The sequence below is a fragment of the Mytilus galloprovincialis genome, chromosome 6 (assembly GCF_965363235.1).
Source record: "Mytilus galloprovincialis chromosome 6, xbMytGall1.hap1.1, whole genome shotgun sequence".
In the NCBI taxonomy this organism is placed as follows: domain Eukaryota; kingdom Metazoa; phylum Mollusca; class Bivalvia; order Mytilida; family Mytilidae; genus Mytilus; species Mytilus galloprovincialis.
The window spans coordinates 76,263,787-76,284,896 of record NC_134843.1 but is presented as its reverse complement, the minus strand read 5'-3'; the positions used below and the strand labels follow the sequence as shown (position 1 = coordinate 76,284,896).

Genomic DNA, 21,110 nt, shown 5'->3' with positions numbered 1-21,110 from the left:
TGTGTTTTGTCATTTGATTTTGCCATGTGATTATGGACAAATCCGATAAGATTTTCCTCTGAGTTCAGTATTTTTGTGATTTTACTTTTTTTTTAAATGAACAGTTCAAAAAAGTATTTACACCTGTAACAGATAAGGGCGTCAGTAAAACATCCACAGATGCCTAATATTAAGAAACAAAAACAGGGCATTGAAAAAACTTCTAAATAGTATCAATATCAACAAAGCCGCTGGGCATGGTCTCATCCACGGACAAAATTTAAAAGAGTGTAAATCATCTATCACTCCCATCTAATCAATCATATTCCAAACATAACTAACCTCTGGAAAGATCCCAGACCACTGGCGTCACGCAAGTGTGTGTCCAGCATTCAAAAAAAGTGACAAACACGATCCTATAAACTATCGTCCAATATCATTGACTTGCATCTGCTGCAAACTATTAGAACATGATGTAGCTAGTAGTATAATGAAACATCTGAAGAAAAAAAAATTCTGTATGACTTACAACATGGTTTTCGATCCTCCCGCTCCTGTGAAACTCAGCTAATATCATTTATTCAAGATCTTGCAAATTCAAATAATAAAAACATCCAAATAGACAATTCAGTAAAGTGCAAATTTATAAAGCAAATACTAGTAGCAATAGTATTAGTTTGTTCTTTTGTGGTCTCTTGTTACATCAATATCCTATGAGTTGTGACCTTTTTTTTTTTTTTTTTTTTTTAGGGGGGATTTCGAAATAAGTATTTTAAACAAATGCCACTATTTTATATAGAGGAATTCTGAAGTATAGGTATCAAATCAGCGGAGATAACATCAGACAAAAGTTTGATTATCTATATGATGATATTTTGTACCAAAGTGACACAAGCTTAGATATACGTATGTACACAATGATATAAGCTTATATATTTACGTACACAATGATATATCAGGTTAAACTTCCTCTTGTTTCATAATCTAATACAAATATAAAATGTCACACATGCAGAGCATATTTTTTTTTTAATCATCTGAATATTTTGGGTTGCTGTTTCATCATTGATGTCTTACATGCAAGACTATGTACAATCTACTGGCTTGGGTTACGACATAACTATACATGTAGTTACTGATTGTTGCCTCAAACCCCAAAAAAAAACCCAAACCACCTGCATGATTTAAATAGCAACCAACTACAACCCCTGAAATACACGCTACCTCTGATTGGGACAGGCTCAAAGAGAATGTGGCAGAGTTAAACATGTTTGTGAGTGCCAAATCATCCATTGAACTTGGATATTGGTGTAACAACAAACAACAAATCATCCATTAAACTGGGATATTGGTGTAACTTGTGAGTGCCAAATCATCCATTAAACTGGGATATTGGTGTAACTTGTGAGTGCCAAATCATCCATTAAACTGGGATATTGGTGTAACAACAGAGTGCCAAATCATCCATTAAACTGGGATATTGGTGTAACAACAGAGTGCCAAATCATCCATTAAACTGGGATATTGGTGTAACAACAGACAACAAAAGTTAGAAAACAGACTGTAAAGGACAGTGTTGTAACGGCACAAACCAAGGCAAACCGTAAAGATTTGCCCGAACAAAGTCTCACTCATCAGATCGGCACATAAAACAACTAATAACCGACCAAACTAAAGACACAAAGGTGATTATGTGGAGCAGGATCTGCTTACCCTTCCGGAGCAACTGTGATCACCCCCAGTTTTTGGTGGGGTTCGTGTTGCTTAAGTCTTTAGTTTTCTATGTTGTGTTTTGTGTATTGTTATTTGTTTGTTGGTTTTTTTCTTTTTTGGCAATGACGTTGTCAGTTTATTTTTGATTTTTGAGTTTAACTGTCCCAGAGGCGGATTTAGGGGGGGGGGACAGGGGGCCCGCCCCCTTATGAGAAAAAAATTTGGTTGATTATATAGGGAATCACTGAAGCGTGACGGGAGCGGGCCCCCTCTTATAGGCTGCCAGTGGACCCCCACTTATGAAAATTTCTAGATCCGCCACTGTGTCCCTTTGGTATCTTTCGTTGTTTATTAAAAATACCTGCAATTACTGAAAGCTTGTTCAAAGCCAATTACAACTTAATTTCGTAGTGTTAATCTTATAGTGTTATATGTCCACTTTTGATAAAATTTGAACTGGCTATATGTTTGGGTTCCAGGTGCAATGGTCTATATCCCTATGTACAACTATATTTTTGTTTTGATAATTGACTTTAGCATATTGTTTATCCCTCTTGGTCATATAAATATCATATTTCTGGTTACTGTAATGTTTTAATCATATACGCCTTGTAAATATTATTGATGATTTTTAGAGAAATACACTTCAAAATAATATATAGATAGATATTTTAAATCTATTGATTACGATTTTGACATTTTTCAACAGAATCATAGGAAGAACTACATTTTTATATAAAAAAAAAATCTTTTTATTTTTCTTTGTTATGTTTTGTATTCATATTTTACATTATAAAAAAGGAAACACACAAACACCTTTAATGTACACACGAGCGGAATACCTAATTTTAACAGCGGATGACCGTGAGTGCATTCCGGTGTATTGCTATCGCCTAGTTTTCCATTACGTATTATTCGTTTTGGGTTTTTAATCGATCTTTAGACATCATCAAGTGCAAACTAACATTCCTTATCGGCGGCTCACTTGTTATAAATTCGTTTCTTCAATGAAGACTCATCAAATACTTTCCAAAGAAGATAAATTAATAACATTAAAATGTTTTGTTATAATATGTATAAACATATAAGAAAAGATCATTAATATATATGCGGAAGAATATCTCAATAACGTTTGCAATCTCAAAGACCCATAACTCTGAATAGATGATAAACCATTTTTGCGGGAAAATACGAATGTCTACTCAAATCCATTCTATTAGAAAAATCGATTTATTACAGAAGAGTGACGTGTCTACCAGACACTTGCACTAATTTAGTGGAATAGAATGATATACAAATGCATGAAAATTATATATACATGTAACTGTAATATACAAGTATTAATATAATATTTAACAATAAACCAGAGTAAATTATTACTGATTATAATAGTCATTACGGTGAGGATGAATTCCCTGTCATTACACTAATTTTTCATCCACGCACGAACTTGTCCCAGAAAAAAATTATATCTTTAAATTAACACTTTCAGGTATAGAGATGTGATTTTTTTCGACAAGTGCTTGTCCGACCATCCACAAGAACTTGCGGTCATCCGATGTTCAGTACCTCAGTACTTTGATTAATAACGATATATATACTGGTTTTTTTTTAAAGAATTTTGAAAATGCAGTTTTATTGCGGATTATCTCTCTTTAAATCATAGAAAACCTTGATAAAACTTATATATATATATTTTTTAAGAAATACTTTTATTTCCAAAACGATCTACAATTTGATATTTTTATATCTTCAATGGACCAAGGTCTGTAAAATATACTTTTCATACATTCATAGAAATAGTAAATTTATGCATTTTTATTAGTATTTTAGACAGTACTCTTAGACAGTACTCATAAAAACAAGAGATCACACGCTTAAGGATGTTCGCTACTCTGTTAAAAAATAACAAGCTTTTTTAAAGACTATTATGAATTGATAGTATATTGATAAAGAAACTAAAAAAGTAGAAAAAAATGGAGGGTCCGTGTGCTAATTTACGAGATATAAGCCATTGAAAATTTGGCGGGAAATAATACTCTCTAGATTTTTCATATATTTAACATTGGCACCTTATTTGTTTCAAAAACTACGAAAAAATAACAAGAATTTTATAAAATTTTGAAATATGGCTTTTAAAACTTTATGTAATAAAATTATGAAAAGAAAAGTAGGGGTTAATGGGCAAAATTTTTTAATGACAAAGCATGGATAAAACCAGAGGATTCCGAAAATCTGGGAAAAAATCAAAAAATGGAGGAGCAAACATCCTTAATTAAATAATTTGTTAAATTATTAACGCGTTAAAAAAATGGAAGGAAATGTTTATATTTTTTTATAAATGGATCAAAGGCTGGATGGTTTTAAAAATATGTACTTTTTATAATTTTGTGTTACTGGATTATCTTCCTTGGAATACATTCTTTCTTATTAAAATGTGTAACTAAAATTTCCACACATGTTTATTTAATACATAACCAACCGCTACCTCATCGTTTTCATTCATAACTTTTAGGGTGCACAAATTAGCCATGTTCATGGTAAAATACTACTTCCAACTAGCGGAAACTGGCTTACGGTACATTATGGAATCTCTTTACTTGCGGTGATGGATATAGAGGAAGTTACTAAAGCGGGTAATTTTGTCAAACTGATGATCAAGATACAAAGATTCACATGAACACATAGAAACAATTTCTTAAAAAGGTTTTAAGATAATTCGTATACTAATACGGACTAATACACAAAAAGATGAAAAGTAAAATAACAAAAATACCGAGTTTTTAGTCCATTTTTTCTCAGTATGAATGAAGGGTGACATCTGGCTGATTAAAAGATGCATTGATACTGCTTGAGACCTTTTAATACACTACTTCATGTCAGTTTTGAAAATCTGTTCGTATATACTGGAGAGCTGGATGTTTTTCGAACACTTTTGTAATACTTGGACAGAGTTTGATTTAGAGGCCCTCCTTTTGTGGTCAAAAATTGGTTATTTATATAGGGAATTAGCGAAGCATGACTGGAACGGGTCACCTCTTAGGCAGTCATTGGGCCCCTCTTATGAAAAATTCTGGATCCTCCACTGTTGGTACTAACGAAATGCAATATTTTAACCATCTGACTAAATGACTGATAGTGCAATGCAACCATCTGACTAATTGACAAACTGGCACATCTTCGCTAGCCAAGGTTTACGATCCACTCTCCTCCACTCCAGATTGTAACCCTGCATGGGCTAGCGAAGATGTGACAGACAGTGCAATGCAAACAAACACCTGACTAATTGACAGACAATAAAATGCAACCACCTGACTAATTGACTGACATTGCAATATAACCACCTGACTAAATGACAGACAGTGCAATATAACCACCTGACTAAATGACAGACAGTGCATTGCAGCCACCTGACTAAATGACAGACACTGCAATGTAACCACCTGACTAAATGACAGATAGTGCAATGCAACTATCTAAATAATTGACAAACACATCTTTGCTAGCCAAGGTTTACGATCCACTCTCCTTCACTCCAGATTGTAACCCTGGGCTAGAGAAGATGTGACAGACAGTGCAATGCAAACACCTGACTAATTGACAGACAATACAATGCAACCACCTGACTAATTGACTGACATTGCAATGCAAACAACTGACTAAATGACAGACAGTGCAATATAACCACCTGACTAATTGACTGACAGTGCAATATAACCTCTTGACTAAATGACAGACAGAGCAACGCAACCACACGACTCAATTGACAATGTAAACATGTACTATCAAATACCAGACAAGGAACAATAACTATGTTCATTTCTGTTCTATCGTGCAGAACAATTACTTTCTGAAAGAGGTCTCAGGTAGAACAAAAAAGTATCGAACGGGTGAGGTTTAGAGAAAGTTTGTTACAACACTATAAACATAGATGAATCCAATCTCCAATCATTACGATGAACTGCTATTTTGCTCGAATAACCGTGAAAAAATTAATGGGACAAGACTACATAATTAAAAACATGTTTAACAAAAACAAAATCGCTTTAAGAAAAATGTTTTATCGACAATGTTATCAATGGCGTCAACACTGGTGCATGCAGTTTTACAATGTAGATCTAACGCTTGATTAAGAAAGACTCCTGAAGCAACGAACATGTCTACAGAGTATATAATGAGTTGCACTTAATTGAGATGTCTATCGTGTCTAAGATCTGTCCGTCTTATTTAATGTTTAAACAACCAAGTGTCATAACCATTTCAATCACTGGTACACCTCAAGGCAAAAGTGGATTTTACATGTAGAATCCAATTTTAGTATAAAAACATACATGTATCTGGTTACATTGATAAAAGGGACAAATGAATATAAATGAGCGCTATCGTTGGTAATGATGGTTGAAAGTCGGAAAACATCAAACCTACTTCTACTTTGGAAAGAGCCCGCCAACCTACAAACGTACTGTTAAAACAAATACGTTCGATAAATAAATGACCAAATGGCAGCTCTTTCACATGTGCTCCTGAAAATTAAACAAATCTTATTTTTATATACTAATATTCATACATGTAAATGAAATAGCTGGTGCTTATATTTACTGTAAACAAGGTGCGCCATATATTATCTTCAATATCTTTAAGTTGCATGTGCTTTTTATAGTAGACTTGCTTGATTGCTTATGATATACAAATGCATTACGTTAGATGTCAGATATTATATTTTATAGATATATGCATGCATGTAACCTACTAGTACGTTATTGTAGTCTTGTCAGTGAATCGGTCAAGATCAGCACTATGGAGTTTATATTATTTCATGATTTTGTAAAATAGTTGACTTCAAGCAATTATTTATGTCTATGACTGGTTGAACTCGCAAACCCATACGCATTTTTTTTATACATATTACTTGGATATACTACTTGCTTTTGACCAGTAATGTGGGTTCATCATGACTGTACACATATTAGATTATTTATAGATAAATAAAAAAAGTATTTTCCGGGACAACTTGACATTTCAGAATATTCGCCCAAAGAAGTGGTGTGATGGCGTTAAAGTGGTTACTATTATAGAATGACTGCACGCGATGGATTTAAGAAAATAACATGGACGGAAAACACGGTAGCATGAATACCCGTGTGCTTACGGGGTATAGGTCACTATAGGATAACTGTACCATTTCAACAGAACACAAATTTTAATCTTAAAAGCACAATTAAGAGAATTGTGTGTCAAACCCCCTTTTCATCAAGACATTGTTACCCTGTCAGAAATCTATAATGCTTGACAATTCATTTAGATAAATGAAGGATTAATTTACTGTAAATTTGACAATAAATTGGGAGATGATTATTATGGTTTCCTCCGGCAGTTTATTCATGTGAATGGAGTTTAAACGCAAACGGAGATTCCTTTGACCATGGAAGTATTATATTGACAATATAATACTTCCATGCTTTGACCAACACATTCATTACGATGTTTAATTAAAAATTTCCCTTATTGTCAGTATCGACGGGGTACCAGCTTAAATACGTGCAATCTGTACTTAAAATCTTTAAAGCGGTTTTTGGGGTAACAAGACTAAACTTTCCACATTTCCTACAGTGTAGAAGTAAACAGCAGACTGACGAATTGTAGCTTTGGTGTTCTACATTTATGATCATTTATGGTATTTGTATGTATATATGTTCCGGACCATATGAGTATTTGGACCATACGCGTATGGTCATGACCATATGGGTATATACTCATATGGTCCGACCATACGCGTATGGTCCGACCGTACGCGTATGGTCGGGGTAATTAACACTATGTTACAGTTTACTTTAAATACGTCTCAACTCTTCATATGATATGACTGTTCATTAAAAAGACGCTATCATATAGGTGATTTTATATCAATTTATATAATCATAACAAAAAGATTAACTAAAATAATTTAGAAGTTTCAAATAGTTAATTTTATTTACCTGTCAAAACTATCATAAACACATTTTATACCAATGGTCATTGCCGATGGTCATTACCGATGGTTATTACCGATTTGTTACAACGTGTGAATGGCAATATGTCGACTTAAAAAAATAGTCAAAAAATGTCTTAATGAACTGTTACACAAGAAGTCAATTGAAAGTAACACATTTTATTTAAGTTGTCTTGTGAATATGGTGTATTGCAGTCGTGTAACGATATTTGAAATCTAGAGCTTCTTAAAACATCGTAGATATATCGGCATGGCCCAAGACCTCGGTATCACTGTACGCAGCTGCAAAAAGGCTAACTTTTCATTCGCAAACAAAAGATGTAAATGAAAAGGATCGTGCACAACACGGACTAGTAAATGTAAAAAAAAGCTATGATACGGTGTGGAAGTAACTGTCATATCAAGCCTACATGCAAGAATATAATTAGCAATGAAAACTAACTAGGGCATCAATATTTAATTTTTACGTAGCCTTTGAATTATAAAATTAATACATTATCATGTAACCATCTTGCTTTTTAGATAGTTTTTGTATTGATACGTTTATAATGTAATTTGAAAAAAAATACCTATATGGTCCAAATACTCATATGGTCCGGCCCGTTAATAACCAAACGAGTATTATACTCATATGGTCCGACCATACGCGTACGGTCGGACCATACGCGTATGGTCGGACCATATGAGTATACGCTTATGGTCATGACCATACGCGTATGGTCCAAATACTCATATGGTCCGGAACATATACAAGTACCTGATCTATTGAAGCTAGGTGGAGTGGTATTTCATTATTTCTTATAGATACTAAATATGATTCTTGTCCCCTTTTTTTGACAGATTTGATTTGATTTGATTTTTGGTGTTTTAACGCTACTTTAACTTGAAGCACCGCATTTAGTATTTCGTAGCGGCCTTTTTTTTATTGGTGGAAGAAGCCGGGATGCCCGGATGAAACCACAGACCTTCGATAAGAAAACTGACAATCCTATTCAATTAAGACTGGAGTCGAGTGCACCCGCATGAGTGTGGTTCGTACTCACAAACTTCAGTGTTGACTGGCTAGTGGTTACAGTAGTAACTACTTAGACAACGCGACCACCTAGGTCCCTTTTTTTGACAGAAAACGTCACTGAAAATAGAATGTGAAAATAAAGTGAACACGGACGCACTTGTCTCAGAATTTTTTTACGGTTTTTTTTTGTTCGTCAATATCAGGAAGTTTGACTCCACCACTTTTAGTCTACTACTCTGCCACTGCAACACTTTTGTCCATGTGTGTCAGTCTTCTTTTATTTACCACACCATTTATTCTGCCAACATAAGTTATGTGGACACATTTCAATATTTGCTTTTAAGTTAATAACTTGAATATTCATTTTCAAGAATATCTTTACGCATACTAGTATAGCCAAAGTTTAAAGGACAGTAATCAAATGAAGGATTATACTTCTCCCAACTTGAAAAAGCTATAGGTTACAAATTCCAACAAACATCTCCGGTCTTTTGAACATATTAATTGCAAAGTTCTGTCTATACTTATTTATATAGAAGTGTGCAGAGTGTTAAACTTTTGTTTTATCGAACATCTAAATTATAAATGGCTGTTTAAATATAGTACAGCTACCACAGGCACTTGTCTCAGAAAAAAATTTCCTATATAAAGGTATATAAAGGAAAAAAATATGAGACGTGCCTGTGACAGCTACGATAAAAACTTTACGTTGCAGAAAAAGTTTGTTTTAACTCGGTGAAGTAAAAGAAGAGGGACGAAAGATACCAAAGGGACAGTCAAACCTATAAATCTAAAACAAACTGACAACGCCATGGCTAAAAATGAAAAAGACAAACAGAAAAACAATAGTACACATGACACAACATAGAAAACTAAAGAATAAACAACACGAACCCCACCAAAAACTAGGGGTGATCTCAGGTGCTCCGGAAGGGTAAAGCAGATCCTGCTCCACATGTGGCACCCGTCGTGTTGCTTATGTGATTACAAATCTGGTAAATAGTCTAATTCGGTAGGTCACATTCATGAAAGGGAAGGGGATTGTAGTTACGACGTAAGGAACATATCCGATATCATTTGTGAAACGGTTATTCCATAAGTGAGGTGAGAGTTTTTTGTGCCCCGTGTTGAAGGCTTCGCTATGAATTCGAGACGAAGAACAGCAATAAAAGTGCTTTTTGTGTCATGGATCGATACCCAATATCCTTGTTTGCTGATAAAACACTTCGTCATTGTACCTGCATTCCGTCAATCATTAAGCAAAGCGTATACAATTTGCATAATACAATGAAAAGAACAAACTTAAGCAGTGCAAATGTTTGTGTGGGAGAATGTTTGTCCACGGTCAAAATACGTGTTGAGCGACTTACAAGTATTTAATTCCACCTTCACGTTTGTGTAAATATGTCTTTTGGTTCTTTAATTTTTACAGAAGGGAATTCAATTATATATCTTGAACACCTTTATATAAATACCTATCAGAACGTGTACTTTTATGTGTAATTTTAAGTGGGAATAATATCAACATTCACTTGATGAAAAATAAATACGTGACCTAACGTACACTCCGACTCCAGGTGCGGATTAACTTTATAGGAAACGGACATCAGCCACAGTATATCAAGAAAAGAACACAAGAGTTGACAAGAGGCTTTCTGAAATGAATATTCTGACTTATATAAACTGGTTAAAATAATCATTGCTTGCCAAAAAAAATAAAAAAATGTCAATCAATATTTTTCCAACAAAATGTAGGATGTACATTTGAACGAAATTTACCGTGCAACATCACCTTTCAATCTGCTGTTTTCAATCTACCTTTGAAAATATAGTTCAATATTTGTCTTTTTTTAAATAAAACAAATTATTTAGAAAGTTATACACAAGTAATTTTGCTGTTATGTCTGAATTAGGAAGATTTCCTGTATTTTTCGATTTTATTGACAATGTTAAAATATGCAAATAGGTTAGAGAACACAAAGGATGGTTTATATTTGTATATATTTGTAATAAAAAATTATATGCAAACAATATCACTACATGGTTTTCTAGTATTGACTATTTAATGAAAGAACTAGACTTACCAAACTTAAATGTAAGTGTTGGCCGTTTATGTGCTATAGTTAAGAATAAATTATGTACAAGTTTTCATAATCATTGGAAAGAATTTAGAGAAAATACTGTTAAATCAGGTAGAGCTGAACTCTTGACCTATTTTTCAATTAAACATTTTTTTGGTACAGAAAAATATCTGCAATTAAAAGAATTTAAAGATAGACAAGCACTGTGCAAGATCAGAATAAGTGCACATCCCCTAAAAGTAGAGACAGATAGATATGCTAAAACCTATATAGATAAATCACAAAGATTATGTAAAAAATGCACCTTAGATACAGTTGAAGACGAAGAACATTTTATATGTCAGTGTGCCCTTTATAACTCTTTAAGGAAAGAATTTTATGATAATATTTCAATAGGTTGTAAAAATTTTGAAAAGTTAAGCACAAGTGCCAAATTTAATTGGCTTTTTATTCAAGAAAACCTAGAGATATTGAAAAATATTGCTATTTATATGTTTTCTTTAAGACGATGAGAATATTTGCCTGTTAATAATAGATATATTGTTATGCCTTTTTTTTTTTATGTATATGGCTCTGATTTGGTTGTAGATTAACATCTAAAAAATAGTTAAATTCATATTTATGATTTGTGTCAACATTATTGTAATAATTATAAAAACCATTGTAATAAATTACTTTGCTCTTCCAGGGGCGAACCCAGCCATTTTAAAAAGGGGGGTTCCCAACCCAGAGTAAAGGTGGGGGGGGGGGGAGTTTCTAGCTATATGCTCCCATTCAAATGCATTGATCGTCCAAAAAAAAGGGGGTTCCAACCCCCGGAACCCCCCCCCCCCCCCTTTGGATCCGCCAATGTCTTCATGGGCCCTTAATTCATTTTTTTGGGAATAAAAATATCTTATCGTATCTTATCTTATACACAATAATAATATTAAGATATCAACGACAAAGAGCGAAACAATTGAAACGACAATCACAACATGATATATGCTAATAAAATTGAAAAAAAAACCAATATGATGACAGCAAGATTTGACAACTTTTGAACTACAGGCACTTAAAGAACGATTCGGTGTTATGAATGTATTCAAATGCGCTAAATCCTCTACCTAACCTCTGACAGTGTTATAACGACACAACATAAGAACGATCTGTAAAAATCAGTTGGGACTGGATTCACTCAGCAGATCGACAAGGAGCAGATAAAAAAACAACAAATGAAAGAAGACAAAATTCTTAAATTTCCTGAACAAGATGTGCCGATTGAAATAATCCTTTCCCAAACTTTACGGACGCCATCACGAATTGTTTGACCGTTATGGAATATCCGTTTCATAGATGATCGCAGATATGTTCCTAGTGTCGAAGGTACAACCCCGTCCCCTTTTTCCCGAATGTGACCTACTTATTTAATGGTTTATATTTACATGAGCAACACGACGGGTGACACAGGTAGAATAGGATCTGATTACCCTTCTGGAGCACCTGCGGTCACCCCAAGTTTTGATGGGGTTAGTTAGTTACTCAGTCTTTAGTTTTCCATTGTGAACTATGTTTGCCTGTTTGAGTTTTTTTCTTTTTTAGCCACAGTGTTGTCAGTTTATTTTCAACCAATGACTGAATGAGTTTGAATGTTCCTCTAACACATCATTCTTAATAAGGTTATATTATTGATCACATGCATACGGATCCAAACGAGGTCGATTTAAATTCTTACCCCAATGTTCAAACAAAGTTGACTGCTATTATATAATACGGAACTATTTTACAATATTCGGTATATTTAATTTTTTTTGGCCGCATTTCTTTCTAACCCAAATTTTTTAAATGTTGTGTAGCGGTTGTTGTTGTTTTCTAAACGCTACAAAAGTAAAAACAGACTTTTACAAATACGTAGAAACAAATACTTCGTTTAATCAGGTTGAAAATAAGAAACAAATGTAGCATTTGTACTAACAAACGATCAACGACAAACTGCAGACGCATTTTTATCGTTTGCATAATTTGTCAAAGTTTATGCAAACTTTGCAAACGTATGTTTGAAAGAAATGATCAAAACGTGTGCGCGCTTAGCCGTTTGCATCGTTTGTGTTAGAAAGAAATACACTCTTTAGAACTGTTTTGAGAATGTTATAACTCATTCTTCAATGTTTATAAGTGTAATATAATCGTTGATTGTTTCGTTTTAAAGGTTATTTTTTTATTATTAGTATTGAATGTTGAACATTTAATTTTCAGTGTTGTTTCACGATAGTTTCCCTGTCTGAAATGTGGGCTCGTTATGATTGTGGATCAGGAACATAGGCGGATCCAGGGGGGGGGGGGGGGGGCTTGGGGGCCCGGGCCTCCCTTTCGTGGGAAAAATTTGGTTGATTATATAGGGAATCATTGAAGCATGACTGGAGCGCCCCCCCCCCTTTTAGGTCAGTCAGCGGGTCCCCCTTAGGATCCGCCACTGAGGAACATTGCTTTTTGGTGGTGTTTGTTTGCGTTTTAAGTCATTATTACCTAAGCTGTATTTGACAAAACCTTTCGGAATTTTGGGTCCTCAACGCTCTTCAACATCGTATTCTATTTTATAGTTCTTACTCTTTTATTCGAGCGTCAGTGGTGAGAATTTAAAAAAGACGGTTGTCTAGCGTGCATAATTTTAAATCTCGTATATATATAAGAGGTTTAATTCTTGGATGAAGTCGGAAACCAACGGCAAGAAAAAAGTAAAAAAATATCAATTAAGATTGAAGTTGAACTAAACTAGCCTGAAAAGCAGGGTTATATATATTATGAAGATCTATGAACTTCTTAGGCCACTCTATTAATAATGCCTTTCCTTGTGCTTTTCATGACACACAGACTGTAAATCACCAGGTAGCCGTTTTTTGTTAAAGTCTAAGTCATAACATTTTTTTTTATTTCTACTATTACCCGAAGTACTTAAATACCCCATGCATGTATTTAGTACACAATGTGCACATTTTCTAGGTCCGACATTTTTTAAATTTTTTTCCACTCCCCACTTTTTTCCTTCTATTTCCCAGATCGTATTTTCCACCCTGTATATCCTACATGCCAAAAGCGTGGCTTTCCACTTATAGTAGTCAAGAACAAGCTGTAAAATTTATCTGTTCATTAATTTTTCTTTTATTGAAAAACGTGTCTATCTTTACCAATTCACTAGAAGAACTGTATGATCTATTTGGTCAAGTATACCAGTCAGTCAGTGACATATTTACGGGTTTTTTTTTGGGACAAAATTTACTGTCTAGTACACATTTGTTGACAGGGTAAATGTATTATTTTCAGTTACGTAAACGTTTAAAATTTTCCATAAAAACGAAGTGTTCTCAGATCTAAACTTCTGCTTTCAAAATTGAAATCTGTTCATAACCGGTTTTCATTGGTCGTTTGACGAATTTGATTGGTTGACACGTGTTAAATAAATTTCAAACTGGCTAAAGAGACATAAGTTGCTGGACATCGGACGGGGTAACATCTTGAACAGGTAAGACTTGAGTTTCTGACAAATTTATATAAATAAAATTAAGTATATTTTTTCATTTTTTTAAGCAATGTGTTCTTAAAGAGTTTTGTTTAGTTGTGTTTCACCAATTCGTGCTAATCAAGTTCACCCAAACGCGTGAGCACGTGTTTTGTGTCTTGCCTATGTTAGACATATCTTTGATTGACATTTAGTAATACATATTTGTTTGTGCATATACGATACAACATTTTAAACTTGGTAATGATATCTAAAATTACTGCACAGAAATTATACGTCTGTCGCTACGACTACGTAATTAAATTAAATGCGACATTTTATTAGTTCTGTTTGGAAAGGACATTTGAAGGTCATACTTGTATGAAGTACCTTCTTTATAAATAATATTTTGTATCAAACGGTTCTAGTCGGAACATATATAGGTAAAGACTTGTTTGATTTAAATGGTGAAGAAAAAACCCCACAAGGCCTCGATTTGGCAAGGAATCGTCTTGAACATGCAGGACATATTTGTCAAATGGGGTTAATCAACGAATAGGTCGGGAAGCTGAACAACCCCCGAAATGAGGAATATCTTTTAAATGAAGTGTTTCAAACCCGACTAACAAATAAGTAATCGAGTTGAGATGCATGCCCAAAATCATAACGAATTTATTAGCTCAAAGTTAGTCCAAGGTTTCGTTTAGAAGTGCATCATATATATAAAATATGTGGTTGCATCAAAATTATAAATTCTACCAATTTTTCTATCTATAAACTGTAAAATTACGCTTCTAATTAGTTGTTTTTCCTTTTACAAAGTTCCTTGAAAGGTGCACTCGATTAGCCTTATCTGACTTTGGTTAAAAATAAATCCATGAACATGGCTGCTTTTGAAAACGAAATTTACTGTGAATATAGACAAACCTATGCAACTTAAACATATATGCAAATATACTGTTTTTATTTTCGGTATTTCATTATCTAGATAATTCCAGAAGAATTTAGTGTCTTTTCGTGAATATGACCATTTAAATTTCTGTTTTCTACGATTTTTGTACATGTATTTGCGGTCTTCTCGATCTATTTTCATCCATAGTTTACATCGGGATAAGGTACATTTGAATTTGCTTATTTAATTCATTTCGATCTTTGCTCCCCGTCTATCAATTCCTGATCTAGCTGCATATACCCCGGTATATACATACGGATACTTTGAATGTTTCAGAGAGATATACAGCCAGTAGAAACATAAATGAAAGTTGGAACTGCAGGAATATAGTTTATTCGCAACACTTTACATCAAGCTTGTATAGCAGGCTTTACTCATCTTTTGCTGTTGAAAATGATTATATTAAATAAGAGTTATTTCAACTTATTTCTTCTTCCTTGCTAAAACGGGACAAACATTGAGAAGATCTAGTTTTCAGTGTTTACAAGGCATTCAAATTTTCATTTGTATCTAGATTTCCTACTTTATGCCTAAATAAAAGCGAATCGTTTTTGCTAAATCGGGCGAAAGATGCAAATCGGATCAGAATTCGGTTGGAAACGGCTTGATCAACCCTCTTATTGAACAATGTCCGATTGTTGTGATTAAATATGTTTTACCATTTTTATGCCCCACCTACGATAGTAGAGGGACATTGTTTTCTGGTCTGTGCGTCCGTCTGTTCGTCCCACTTCAGGTAAAAGTTTTTGGTCAAGTTAGTTTTTGATGAAGTTGAAGTCCAATCAACTTGAAACTTAGTACACATGTTCCCTATGATATGATCTTTCTAATTTTAATGCCAAATTAGAGTTTTGATCCTAATTCATGGTCCACTGAACATAGAAAATGATAGTGCAAGTTTCAGGTTAAAGTTTTTGGTCAAGGTAGTTTTGGATGAAGTTAAGTCAAACTTGAAACTGGGTATACATGTTCCCTATGATATGATCTTTCTAATTTTAATGCCAAACTAGAGTTTTAACCCCAATTTCACGGTCCACTGAACATAGAATATGATAGTGAGAGTGGGACATCCGTGTACTGTGGACACATTCTTGTTAACATATCATTTCATTTCAACAATTTAAATTTCAAGTCACAAATCACAGGATCTGGAAAGACTACTTCTTGAAGTCGGGAATAGTCATATCACAAATGGTAGTAAAACTCCTTAATGACACTTAATGAGATGTATTAATTTTCTTTTCTTTTCTCGCCCACTAAAAGTGTAACTTAAATAAATAAATATATCGATTCATAATTGAAATAGAACAGTTATATGAATTGCAGTAAAAAGAAAATAAATTCCACCATATGTGCGATTTGTCTCTTTTGCAAGTACGAACAGAGTAATCATACACTGAACAGTGTGGCACTCCAGGGGCGGGTCCACACTTTTTTTAAAGGAGGCTTCCAACACAGGATAAAAAGGGTGTGCGTGTTCAAACTATGTCCCCATTTAAATGCATTGATCGTCCAAAGAAAGGGGAGTTCCAACCCCCGGACCCCTTCTAGAGCTGTCCCTGCACTCGCCGCAGAGGGGTTTATACCATGATAGATAATCCGTATTTCCTCGATATCGTTAGATCGTATTTTCACTGGCATTGCCTTGTGGTAACGACGTTTGAGTGAATGTCATGAAAATTGAAATGTTTGAGATACCTCCTTATAAACATTGTCTATTGTAACTGTAAAATGCAAAACTCCTGAAAGAAAAACAATTCACCTGCCCAGGGACGAATGTCATGGTTAGCTTAATAGTTGTACAACATTCATTATCAAGTTAAATAAATAATTTTAAGCCCGATTAAAATATTTTAAATTGTGACTAGGATTTAACTTCATTGGATCATTTAAGGTTTATTGAAGAGGGTGTTGTCCATTTCTCAGAGTGCAAAAAAGTCCAATGATAAATCCACATTTAAACCGGTTATCAACTGTATTTGGCTTGGTGAGGTCAGGTTGTTCTTTTAAAGTATATAATATTCAAATTGGCCACTACCTAATAATTTATAGTTTTATCAAACTAATTCTGTGTCATTTTGGTCTCTTGTGGAGAGATACCTCATTAGCGATAATACCGCATTTTGTTTTTATAATCAATACTTAATGAGATTTTGTGCGCCTGTCCTAAGTCCGGAGCCTCTGGTCTTTGATAGTCTTGTATGTTTTTTTTAAATTTCATTTCATTTATGTGTTTTGGAGTTTATTATGAAGTCCATTTTCAATAAACTTGTACACATTTTTGTCTCACCTTAGCGGAGTAAAAAAGCGAAACATAGGTTTGCTGTTTCCGGCGTCGGCGACGTCAACAATGTATTAGTTTGTGACAACAATGTATTAGTTTGTGATCAGGGCAGTTTTTATAGGGAACCACTAGTGTTGGTAGTCCGATGATATTTGGCGTTATCTGCTCTTTTTTCGGGTTGTCTCTTTGACGTATTCCCTATTTTCATTCTCAATGTTGTCTAATAATAAAAAATATGGTTTCAAACGTAACAAATCCTCGGCCTTTATAACAAAAAGGAGTAATGTAATTTTTGTTGTTATTTTTGATATTTTCATCACTCGAAACCGTGGTTGTCGACAGTTTGGATGTAAATTCACAACTTAAGGTGGCTATTTTGAAAATCCATTCTGATTAAGATACAGATCCTGTCCGTACAATTTTTGCGTACACGGTAGACAAACCTTGTTTTACACCATTATGTTTTGGGAACTTACCACAGTTGTCCTACGGCGATGGTTAGATATGAAAATGAATTTAGATGTGGGGTATACGTCAAGGAGACGGGTACCAAACTACACAAATGAACTTGACATCATTAGTCTTGCAGATTTTGTGTTTAATTGGTTTTTCATTGACGTTTCATTACTACGAGTCCCCTTTTTAAAATTCGATTACGTATGAATTCAAACTATTAACAATGCATGGACTCTAATGTATGATCATTTCGTAGGTAATTTAATAGACCAGTGGCCATCTAACTATCCATCGAGATTATCTGTGAATGTAGTCCGAGATTACTCTGACGTCCAACGGCTGTTTTGCCAGACAAGCTGGGGCCGTGGTCCCACGGCCCCAGCTTGTCTGGCAAAACAGCCGTTGGACGTCAGAGTAATCTCGGACTACTGTGAATGCTGTCGACGATAAAATAACCAGACAGGAAAATAAATAGATATCGAGCACGTGCAATGGGATTTCTTTAGATCAGTTCAAATTCATGTTTAGGTTAATCATATATACATAAATCATCGTATAACTGATTTTTGTTCCCCGGACCTGTCAATAAAAGGTTATTCCTTGTGTCTCCTTTAACAATGTTTCAGACTTTTCCACGCTGTCTACATGCACAAAAAGGTTAAACCAAAGATCAACTTCATGAATACGTATTTAAATGAGTTCAATTTTTGACGTGCAAATCAATCGTGCATCAGAGATGTATTTGCAGATTATTTTTGAGAAATTGACTTCGGATATCAATATCATTTTATTAATGTGTGTTTGTGAATGTTTGGAACAAACCATTTATATCTTAATTTCTTGTCGATTCGAAGCTGTTGCTCCTTTGAAAAGGTCGTGAAAATTTATCGAAGAGGCAATCAACATTACTATTTTACTCTTCCACATTTGTATCAATGGCAAGCAGTTTTCTTAAGTAGACGAGAAGTAAATAGAATTTCTGAGATTGGTATAACGTCCATTATCACTGATTCCGGGTGTGGGATATTCTCGCTGTACAATATTTAAGATCAATTGATTGTCCATGGCTGTTTTCTGCTCTTTGGTCGGTTGTCTCTTTTGACAAATTCCTCATTTCCATTCTCAATTTCATAGTGGAACAAATTAATCGTTTCCTTCAATTTAGTCTCAACCTTTAACATCTTTTTACATAGTTTTAATGGTGTATGTATTTTCTCACTATTCTATCAAACTGTAAAATATAGCGCTGAAATTCTTTAACTGTTTTCGTTGATAAAACGTAAATTGGTCATCAACATTGAAAAATTAAAGGGACACTTTTTGTAGAACTGAACAGAAAACTCTAGAAGTATGTTAATTGAGTATTAAATTATTTCCGAAATGATTAGAACTCTAATTCTATCTTTTTTCCCCACATAAAACCAGAGCGCTGAATTATTTGATTTACTCCCAAGTGATGAAATTTGAATCCATCTAACAAAAATGTTCTGAAAAAATATGATTTGGTACCAGAACCTACCCTACTGCCCAAGACTTTCGCAATTAATGATTAATGTCTAATTCGCCTTTGTATTTATACACATCTAAAAAAAGGTAACAAATCAAAAGTGAATATTTATTTTAAACAGTATTTCAAAAGATTTGTCATCGTGTTCTAGAAAATCTTTGTAAAAGTAATATTTTCTTTGAGTAAGTCCACAATTCACGTGACGGTTTACACCTACATTAAAAATAGCTGTTTACAATCAAAATAAGTTTTCAAAACCATAATGGTCAGTTAAGTCGGATCAATTTTTGGCCAATAACAAAGCGTCCAGATCAATACACGCCCTTTTAAATATGAAAAATGTTGTTCTACAACTTACTGAAGGGAATCCAAATTTAACTGACCAGTTGCGTAACTGAAAAGTGTTTAAAATATAACAATATCCTTAGGTGTGTCAGTAGTGTTTGATCAGAGGAAGGGATAACATCTCGTGTTGGTCGGTGAGTTCATAAGTTTATATAATTTACCAAGCATATACTCAAAGCTGTACCATTCCACTGTAAATGGTTTATTGAGAAATAAAGGAATATATATGTGACTGATTAAAAGGTATGCAAAAAGTAAAAAAAATATCAATCTTGAAAATTCGGCATTTCGCGGAATAGAACCCGTTCCTTTATAATTTAAGTTCCTAAAGGAAAAAATATTTTGGAGTATTATTTCCACTGGAATAAATATTATATTATATGTTCCTTTAATACGGAAAAGATGATATAGAATATTTGTCCCAACAGGGAAGGATATTAAGACATTGTTTATAACAAAGTTTCTGGTGGAACATCTGTTAGGCGGAACATATTCGATGATAGGCGCAACCCTTAAAATGAGAGGGAAGCTCAAATTAATGGATATACCTTGTTAGTAAGGTGTATTTTGAGAGTAAAATCATCGATAGTATTTTGGTTGAGAAACTTTTTTTTATGTCAAATACGTTTTATATCTTTAATTTATAGTATGATACTAAATTGCTTTTAACAGTACAACACTTCAATTCTTTTGAGTTGTAACGCGTGTGGGTTTTTTTTTTTCGGGAAAAAAAATGCTTCATTTATCATGAACATCCATCCAAATTGAAGCCAAAAAAAAACCCGTATCAACATGAAGAAATTTTCAATTTCAATTTCAATTGAATTTCCTTACTTCAGGTGGTATAGTTTTACATTTAGAGAACTTTTCCACAATAAGACGGAATGAAAGCCACCGAATAAAATGTTTTTACATGTACTCAATATTATACACTTGTAAAACAATCAAGATTCAACTCAATATATGCAAGCATTATGAACAATATGTTACATTTTTTCTAAATACTCAGACGGTAAAAACGTCCATTAATTGTCTGAAGCGCGACTGTGGTCAGCATTTGCATATTTGATTCAACTAACTCTTTATAAATCATAAACTAAAAGTGTTCAAATGTTAATCTAGTGATGGGATATAACTAAAGACGATCAAGGGAATTACTTTGTTTAGTTTTAAGCTTCATTGTGAGTGTCCGTGTGTATTTGTTACAAGAATGTTCACGTTGCTCGGATTTCAATATTACTCAGTGTGTTAGCATTGGTGCCATTCAAAGTTTAATTAAAATGTTGAGTTAAAATGGCATTGAGTAAGAGGAAC

The 21,110-nt window shown here is 33.8% G+C and overlaps 1 protein-coding gene across 4 annotated transcripts in view; it reads left to right on the top strand.

Moving 5' to 3' along the window:
• The first annotated feature begins 14,206 nt into the window (after nucleotides 1–14,206).
• LOC143080347 (hemicentin-1-like) overlaps nucleotides 14,207–21,110 on the top strand; it is a 50,872-nt gene continuing 43,968 nt past the window's right edge. For 2 of the 4 annotated variants that reach the window (XM_076256157.1, XM_076256155.1), the window contains exon 1: nucleotides 19,826–19,930. The gene's annotated coding sequence lies outside the window, so the exon portion shown is untranslated. Of the gene's footprint in view, nucleotides 14,277–19,825; nucleotides 19,931–21,110 lie in introns of those variants that run through there. The other 2 variants (XM_076256156.1, XM_076256158.1) reach the window with 2 other exon arrangements.